Source organism: Microtus oregoni, unplaced genomic scaffold (assembly GCF_018167655.1).
Source record: "Microtus oregoni isolate MIOR12 unplaced genomic scaffold, Mior012 000016F_ref0000370, whole genome shotgun sequence".
Classification (NCBI taxonomy): Eukaryota; Metazoa; Chordata; class Mammalia; order Rodentia; family Cricetidae; genus Microtus; species Microtus oregoni.
Genome location: NW_024543075.1, coordinates 10359881 through 10369541, shown reverse-complemented (window position 1 = coordinate 10369541; position 9661 = coordinate 10359881).

The following is a 9661-nucleotide window of genomic DNA, read 5'->3' as shown; positions in this document are numbered from 1 at the left end:
GAGGACCTCCCCTCATCCCGCTCTTTAGGCTCCCCTCCGGTTAGCAACGCCAGCAGACCCCACCCTCATGGCGAAAGATCTTCGCTACTGCTCCTGTACCTTGCGCCATCACTGAAGCTGAAAGTAAGCACTTGTAGCACCAGACAAGAGAGCCACCATGAACCGGAGGTCTCATGATCCAAATGCTATGCCCCCAAGGTATTTGTGATTCTCCTCATCCTGTAGGTCTCAGCTTGAGTCCCATTACTTTCCACAGGCTTTCCTGAAAGATCCTGCAAAGAGTGTCCACGTAGATCTGAGGGCTTGGCACAGAGGTGGAACACTGCCTGAGTACTGGGCAAAACAAAATAGGCATGTGCAAATATGCCACTCGACACTCATTCCTGAGGTTTCCCCATGTGTGGGTGTTACTTAAATTCCTCCCTAGGGAGATCAATTTGTATCTCTCCTCCTAGGGCTCTAAGGAAAAATTGAGGCACAATTCCACCAAAGTTCACTTTGGGAAACCAGTTTATTGGGCTTCCTTCCAGAGCATGGGTTAAAAGGGTATGGGTGTTCCAAAAGGCCGCACCAGAGAGCTTTTACCCAACAGGGATAAGGCTTTCCCATAGCTGTATAGATGGACACCCCCTCCATATACAACACACACACACAATCCTACCCAGTCTATATATTCTAGCCTCTCCCGCGTTTGTGTGTGATTGGAGCACAGTTGCTGCTGGATTCTTAGGTGACCCTCCTCACCCTCCATGAAGGGATATAAACAGTCAATAGGCCCATCTGGGGTAATCCCTTCTAAATAGGCCACAATGGAACGCCCCAAGATGACTGCTGCTTGCCTCAGAGGACTGTTGCTCACAACAGTGGGCCATTGTCTCCTCACACTGTGGTCTAGTTGACTGCTTTCCTGCCCATTGGAGAGAATAATCCCTCTCAGAGCAGATCTTGCCACTCACAGCCTGAGTCTGTAGATTTGGACGGGCTCCAAGAATCAGCCACCAGAAGTTGAAGGTGACCTCTGACCCTCACCTGTCACCCTCCCATTTACTCCTGTCCTGTGAGTTAATGACTCTCATCTGTCTCTCTTGGAAGAGATCAGAGTGCAGCTTGCTTAGGTCCTCTCCCAGTGAGCAACTCCTTCTGCCTGACTCTCTTGCTTTCTCCTTCTCTGAAGACTCAAATCCCCTTTACATGTGTGCTAGGTCATGCTGCCTATGGGTCATGTTAGAAGTAGGAATCATGCATGTTTGGGGGTGCATGGAGGGCAGGGTGGTGTTTGGGAAAGGGGGAGGGGAAGCAGCAGGTGAGGAAACCCCAGCAAGAAGTGGTGTCTTTGAAGCCAAGCCACTCTGTCTTCATCCTGAAAGCCCAGATCGTGTGCGCGCGCGCGTGCACGTGTGTATGTGTGTGTGTGTGCGTGTGTGTGTGTGTGTGCGTGCACGTGTGTGTGTGCGTGCATGTGTGTGTGTGTGTGTGTGTGTGTGTGCGCGCATCCTTGCAGAACAGTCCATCTGCAGACAGGGAGGAGGATGCTACCAATCAGGATTGGATGGTGGAGTTCAGCTGAGTACAGATGCCACCAGGGCTGCTAACGCCCAGCATCTCCCACATCCTGCCTGGAAAGACCCCAGGAAGCAAACACAAAAAGGCAGCATGGGCTCTGCCCTGAATGGAGAATGCAAAACAAGCAGAGAACAAACACACTATGGGGTCATAGGTGAGTTCCAGGGCCTTGCCAGCAGTGCTGGGGGAAATGTTCCTTCCTTCTCAGCTGTGGGGGCACCTACTGTCCTTCGAAGAGGATCATAGAAGCTGGGCTTTCGTCTCCTGACTGTCTAAGGTTTTAGCAGTTGAAGCCCATTTTACAGCTCCACTTGCCTGTGGCCTGCACAGTTCAAAGAATGGGATAAAGGGAAACCCTTTCCCCTGAAGCCTGAGCTCTGCTCAGCAACACCCTCCCCATTTTGCCAGCCTCAAGGGAGCCTGAAGCTGCCTACACAGCCTTAGAAAATCCTCTTGAACAGGTGCTGCTCTTGCAGAATTCCTCCATTTCTGTTTCCACTTACCCAAAGAAAAGGCTTCGAGAATCCACCAGAAGCTCCTTTCTCTTAAAACAGCTTTATTCTCCTGGTTTACAAAAGAAAAAACAATGCTTGTTTGACTTAAAATAGGAACAAATTCTGTGTTTAGTGCAGCAGGGATAGAAGTTTGAAAAGCTAATTTTGTAGCAGCGTCAAAGGCAAGGAGTCCTGGGAAAGCCTTGGAAGACATCTGTGTGCTTATTTGGGCTGGGGTGGTGGTGGAGGGGAGGGGTCAAAGAGGAGGGGTCTTTGTGCCTCCAGTTCAAAGCAGAGGTCCAGGAGGGAACCTAACCTTCCAGGGTGGACCTGGTCAGTCACCAGTGGACAGGCTGGAGGGGGAGCCAGGAGACAGCTGTCTAATTCTCATCGTATCCAGCATGTACTTCAAATCCCCCTGGCTCGGCCTGCTCCTAAGACAGCATCCAGAAACATGCAGGAACTGGCCACAACGGCATCTCAATTCTCATGCCGTGGCAGCAAGTTCTGGGTAAATGTTAGCTTCGGGTGCAGGTGTCTCAGCTTTCTATCAGAGGGAAGCACAGAGGCTGGCCTTCCCTCATGCTTGCACAAGGCATCCCATAGCTGCTGAAAACGGCCTAAGAGATACATACGGGAATTTACACAGGAAGGTGAAAACGACAAGATCTCCTGAGTAAATTGGGAGTGTGGGGATCAAGGGAGAGGGTAGAAGGGGAGAGGTGAGGAAGACAGGTTAGTGGAGAAAAATGTATAGCGCAATAAAAACAATAATAATTAAAAGCAAAGAAGATCCCCTTGTCACCTCTCTGACCTTCAGTTTCTCTTGGCCATCAGCTGAGTCCTACAGACCTGCACACTGCCTTAGCAAGCAGGTCCCCATGCAAGTGACCAACCTGAGTTGGATTCTGTGTGTCTAGAGCCTTTCTAGTGAACCTGGGTATGTGTCTGGACTGGCCCCAAAGTGAATTTCTCATTGCCTGTGTTTCTAGTCCTGGGGTGAGGGGCAAGCAGGGACAAGTGATCATCAACTTACACTTCACCCCGACTTCATCTCCACTTGCTAAGCTGGGCTTTCCAATCTCCCAGGCTGAGGAAATGAGGAAGACCATAGTCAGGCACACACTGGGCTTGTCTACAAATGTATGAGGATCTTGGGCTTGTCCTCTTCTGGAAAAGGGTCCAGGGGCAGACCTTCCAGAGTGGCTAGGTTCAGGCAGCTTATACAGCCTCAAAAAGGGAGCCAGTGGGATTGTCAACTGTGCCTTGCATAGTCAGAGTAGCACATGGTCAAGGCATGTCTTCCCTTTCCCTTCAGATGTCACCTCTAGGTCCACTCTGTCTGGTCCCTCCAGCTGGTGTGGCACAATCTTTCCCCCGGATATGTGGAAGCCTTGTGTCGCATCCACAGACAGGCAATGAACCAGGTTTGTGAGTTAGAGCTGGCTCGCTGTCACCCCTGAGTCTGCTCATAGTGGCCAGGACACAGAATGGCTAGCCTGAAGGCTGGCAGGGATTTTTTGGCCAAAGAGGTCAGCCTGGAAGATGTAGAGGAAACTTCAGGACATTCTGGGTTCAACGGTATTGCAGTCCTCAAAGAAAACCCATGGCCCTAGCCCACGTGCTGGTGTTTGCTTGTTTACTGAGCAAGTGATACTCAGAAGTCTAACACACAAGGACAGACTCCATTACAAAAAAAGTGGCAGCTCTGAGGAAAAAAAAAAACCACTTTTAAGGAAGAATGAATGATGACTGTTAGCGTAGCTTCCCCAAAGGGCTGCATTAATGATCTCTGCTGGCTGTTTATAGAGGTGACTTCACACCAGATGAGGAAGCTGCGTCAGATGCAGCAGGCTCCCAGGCAGGGTTTCTCCAGCTCTTCCCTCCACATCCTCCCTTTCTGGAGAAGTGCTGGGTGAGGATGAGGGGCAGCAGGAGGTCTCCATGGCTCAAGTGTAGGACCCCAGGGGAAACCAGCAGGGTGGGGGCAGGGAACCGGCAGCCTCTGAGTGCTCACTATGGGCCAAGAGCCATTCATGAGCAGGGAGGTGGACTTCTGTAGTTCTCATTACTGACCTCATTGTGTTACAGTTTCTTCTCTTTCGGGGTACGTAGAGTTTATTTGTAATGCGATCTTTAGACTTTTTAAATTTCTTAGTTTCTTCATCTGTTTCTGACCTGTCCCTCTCCTGGCTCAGGGACATGTTTTCCTATTTCTTTGCATGGAAGATTTTTTTTTTTTTGGGGGGAGGGGAGTTTGGGTATAGAGTTTATTTAGAGGGTTATGGAGGAGTAAGGGAGAAGTGGGGGAGAAGAGAGAGAGGCAGATGTTGCCTCTCAAGAAGAAGGGCAGAGAGAGAGAAAGAGAGAGAGAGAGGGAGGCTGACTATTTTTTAAAATCAGATAACTGACATTATGAATTTTATGTTGTTGGGTGTTAGTCATCATGCCCCCATTAACATATCTTTGGACTTCATCCTAGGGTTCACTTAAGTCCCTTGGGCTCAGCTTCATTGCCTTGACATTGCCTCTAAGTTGTTTTTATTACTGATCAGAACAGCCCATGGTTTACTCCTGAGTTGGCTGTTCTGCAAAGGTGGAAGACCTCCTTTGGAGGTTGTGGCCTAGTATCTTTTGTCTGAGGAGAGTTTACTATGCTGGTTGTTGGAGAGTTCCATGACTGAGCCAACTCTGAGAGTACTTCTGGTAGGGGCCTCTGGTATTGAGCTTTAGTCTATACACTCAAAATTCAGCCAAATCCTGCATTCCCCACCCCCCACCTCTCTCTGGTAACCATCCCACCTTCTCCCTTGAGACCCTGACCCACCAACCCCATCACCATGGAGAGATGGTTAACAGTTCACTTGATAGGATCTAGAACCACTAAGAGACAAACCTCAGTGTGTGTCTGAGAGATTATCTAGGTTAGGGTTGCTGAGGTAGGAAGAGCCACTTAATGGAAGTAGCGTCATTCCATCGGCTTGCTTAAAAAGGAGAAAGACAGCCGAGCACTTGTTCCACTTAGAGTCACTGCTGCTGTGATGAAACACCATTACTAAAAGCAAATTGGGGAAGAAAGGGTTTGTCTGTCTTACGCTTCCATATAACAGTATACCATTGAAAGAAGTCAGGGCAGGAAGGAAAACAGGACAGGAACCTGGAGGCTGGAGCTGATGCAGAAGCCATGGAGAGGTGCTGCTTATTGGCTTACTTCCCTGGCTTGCTCAGCCTACCCTTTTCCAGAATCCAGGACCACCAGTCCAGGGATGGTACCACCCACCATGGGCTGGGCCCTCCCACCGGGACCACTAAATTAGGAAATGCCTTACAGCTGGATCTCGGAAGCATTTCCTTCCTTGAGGCTTCTTCCTCTGCCGACTCTAGCTTGCGTCAGGCTGACACACAAAACCCGCACACCTTTAAGTCACTTTTCTCAGAACTTTTTTCACAGTAATGAGAAAAATAAATACATGTGGCTTCTCTGAAATTTCAAGCCTGTCTCTGCTCAATGAGCCTTGGGCTCCCCAGAGTTCCCTGTCCAGAGTCTGCCTTCTTGGAGAGAATGGGGGAGCGATAGGATGTACCATACTTGCTTCTAAAGGCCCACATTCTAAACATCTTCTGCCCAGGCTGGGAAAACTGCTGCTTCTTTTGGGCCCTTCCTATGTGAATCTCCCAGAAGTAGGGAGGTCACGTAACTTTGCCAGAGTCGGACAGACACCAAGGTCTTGGTGAAAACGCTGGTGAACTCTAGGAACAAACATAACTCTTTGAAGGACCCTGAGGTCCCAGAGGTGGCCTGGCCACCAAGATCCAAAGCTCCATCAATTCCAGGCAGCTTCTTTTGCCACTGTCCCTGGCCCCGATCAGAGCTCATTTCCTGTGTACAGGGAAGCAGAGCTTTGGCTGCATTTAGAGTCACGTCACATAAGCCCCTAGGGTACAGCAGCCTGAGCGCAGCATCCTTTACCTAATACCGTATTTGTTCTGTGTGGCCAGGAAAAGCTTAATGCCTGGGGTAAGCCCTACTCATCTTTATGGAGATCTCTAAACATAGCACCTGCTGGCTGAGTGCAAGGCACCCACAGTCAGCATGGCCAGTTTAAGCTGCCGCTGTGTGGCCACTCCCAGACACTGCTTCTTAAAGTGGGCTTGAATCTCACCCTTCCCCTCCCCCAACCTTGATCTCCTGGCAGGAGAAGTTTCAAACACACAGAGAAGGCAGAGAAATTAAAACACTCACAGATCCTTCACTAAGAAGTGCCTCATTTTGCATGTGGAGGCCAGATCAGGACATGGCGTGTCTTCCTCTCCTACTCTGTGTTATTGTTCTGAGACTGTTTCTTACCTAACCAGATGCTTTTCTGCTTTGGCCTAGGATGCAGTCACTGGCCAGGGAGCTATCAGGAGCTGCCTGTCTCCGCCCCTCCCCCACGCTGGTGTTACAGGCCTACGCAGACAGGACTGGCTTTAAAAATAACAACGGTGAAGCCATTTTGATTTGTACTCGGGCCCCCGAGCTTGTCAGATAAGAGCTCTTATCCAGGGAACATCTCTCCAGCCCTCTGACTGTGCTTCGTTTGTGTCTCGGTCTCCTCTGTTTCTGTAAACTGGAAGTGTGATCAACCATCATGCTTATAATGACACTGTGACCACAGTGTTTATCTGATGACATGGTCATACCTGCCACTGGGTCGGTGGTCCAGCAACCACGTGCCTCTGCTGCGACACGAAGGCCCTTCTCCTTTCAGCAGTCACATTGGCTACGCTTAGTCTCCTTCTGTGTGTAGACTCTTCATGCCCTTGTCCAGTTTCACGTGTTCTTCTCCCAGCGTGGCCCCATTGACTCCTGGGGCCTTCTGGTACCTCTACCAGGACAGATTTTGGCTGACTTTACCTCCTGGGTTTGCATAGTAGTGGTGTTCAAGTTAAAAGTATTTGTGCAAAGTAACATATACTCCTGACCTGCTGGAGTATAAGGACATCTTCAGCTGGCTGTATAGCCAGTTTGAGGGCACCTTTGGCTACCTGAAACTCTCTCACACATACAAAACTAATCCAGAGTGGTACTCACACTTGTAACCCCAGCATGTGGGAGGGCAAGACAGGAGGATTTTGAGTTTTAAGCTGTATAGTGAGACTCCTTTAAATTTTTTTTTTGAAATGTAGATTTAAAATTAATAGTGTAATGGTGGTCACTGCTTCTGCCACGCCTCTGCTTCAGTGGGAGGCTGCTAGTCTGCACTGTTGATGGCTGGGGTTGGGTGACTGGGCTAATGTATCCTGGATGGTCTGCAGCCCTGGCTCACAACCCTGTGATTACATTAGCTGAGGGCGAGCGCCACTACTGATTTCAGGAGCTCTGGGTCCTTCGGCCAGGTGGTGGCACAGGTGTGATGACTGGCAGGACATCTGTGGCTCGGGAGTTCAAAATGCCACCACCGCAGCCCCAAGGCTCATAGAACCAGAGAATACTGAACTCTTGGGACCACAGGACAAGGAGACAGTGTTATTTTGAGCCACCATATTGTCTCAAACACATGGCCATGGTCCACCTGGAATCTGACGACTCTGACTCACAGGCCCAGGAAATGGCTAGGTGAGGTAAGGCTGCTTGCTGCCAAGTTCTTGATCTGAGTTTGATATCTGGGACCCACATGGTGGGAGGAGGGCACTGACTACAGCAAGTTGTCTTCTGACCTTCCCATGTGTGCTGTGGTAGATGCCCTGGTCCCCAAGTAATAAAATGATATAATACAGCATAAATATTAAAACCCTGACTTAGAAATTTATTAGTATGGCAGGCTTACAAAAATATGCAAATCCAGTATCAGTCATGATATGTGTGTTGTAGGTGTATATTTGTCTCTCCATCTCTGGGGCTACAGATGTGTGCTGCCTTGCTCAGCGTTTTATGTAGCTGCTGGGGGTAGGGGAGAATCCAAAGTCAGATCCCCCTGCTTTTATATTAGGCCCTCCCCCACTGACCCACTTCCTCAGCCTCCTGCACCAGACATTTTTATCAGAGTGAAAATGTGTACCGTGAGGTTATTGAACAATGACTATGGAGGGCGGGATAGACAGGAGGCAAACAGCTGCAGGTCTGTTGTTGAGTTGAGAGAGCTACACCCTCTCTTGAGAGCTCCAGGATGACCTGGAAGGTTGGTGTCAGCAGCCCTGGCTCACGGGTAGGGCTGTAGGAGCGACAGGAGGATTGGGCAGAAGCAGTCACAGAGTGACTGCACAGCTGGCCACAGCAGGGCGTGCTTTCAAGGACTGTCAGTTCTCAGGCCCCTGGCTGTTCTGTACAACAAGCCATCTCTACTTAGGCGGAGCCTCAAAAGCAGAATTGAAATGAGGCACAAAAGAGAGTGAGTATGTGTGCCCCTGAAATCCACCTTCCCAGTTTTCTTCAGAGTTCCAGATTCCCAGGAAGACCTAGAAAGCTCTCCCCCCCCCCCACCCCTGGAGCTTCTCTGTGACTCAGTTCTCTGAGCTTTAGCCTTACTGGCCTCTCCTTTCCCGAAAAGACCATTATTCTTCCTCCCCGCATAGGCCCTTCGCACTAGTCTCCCACGTTACCTTATTCATTTCTGCTTATCCTTCAAGTCTAGGCTTAAGACAGTTTTCTCAGGGAAACCCTTCTGTCAGAGCGGGTCGGGCACCTTCCACTGAGCTCTGATCACCCGGTTTCTGGTTAGCACCTTCCACTGAGCTCTGATCACCCGGTTTCTGGTTAGCACCTTCCACTGAGCTCTGATCACCCGGTTTCTGGTTAGCACCTTCCACTGAGCTCTGATCACCCGGCTTCTGGTTAGCACCTTCCACTGAGCTCTGATCACCCGGATTCTGGTTAGCACCTTCCACTGAGCTCTGATCACCCGGTTTCTGGATAGCACCTTCCACTCAGCTCTGATCACCCGGTTTCTGGTTAGCACCTTCCCCGGCTGCTCCTTGGAGCAACCTGAGTCACCAGGCCACACCCACAAGGCCTAAGCCCTTGAGGTTTCTGATTGCCACAGCCGGGGTTTAAGTGCACGCCAGAGACCACATGGGAGGCGAGCCCAGGCCATTTCCTTTTGTGGCCCTGAAGTTCCTTATCAGTGAGAGGCACCTGTGACTTTCTATGAATCTGCGGCTTTGGTTAGAAATCTTTAGTCACACTTTATCCTGAACTGGGGAGGAGGCTCTTCCTTCTAGAAGCTCCTGGCTGTTAAAGCTGCATTTTGGATGGGATGACAAGACTGCGCCAGGCCAGGGTAGTCGTGTCTGCAGCAGGGCAGCTGGCCCTTCTTTGGTTCTGACATCCAATCATTGCACTAAGTAGCCTTCAACCCTTTCAGCTGCCACTCCTCCAGCCCCTGCAGGCTCCCAGGTCACTGTGTCTGTCATCGTTTCTTGGATACAAGGGAGAGGAGGCACACGGTAAAAGAGAGGTGATCCCCTTGATCCCTTCTAATGGACAGCTGTGGACCGGAGGCCCCGTCCCACCCTTTCCCCTACTTTCCCCTTTTCTTGGATTCTAGTGCAAACTTGGGGTTTGTCTGTGTGCAGGCCTTGAAGAACTAGGAAGTTTTGCACTTGTGGCCTGGCACTGGGTGAGT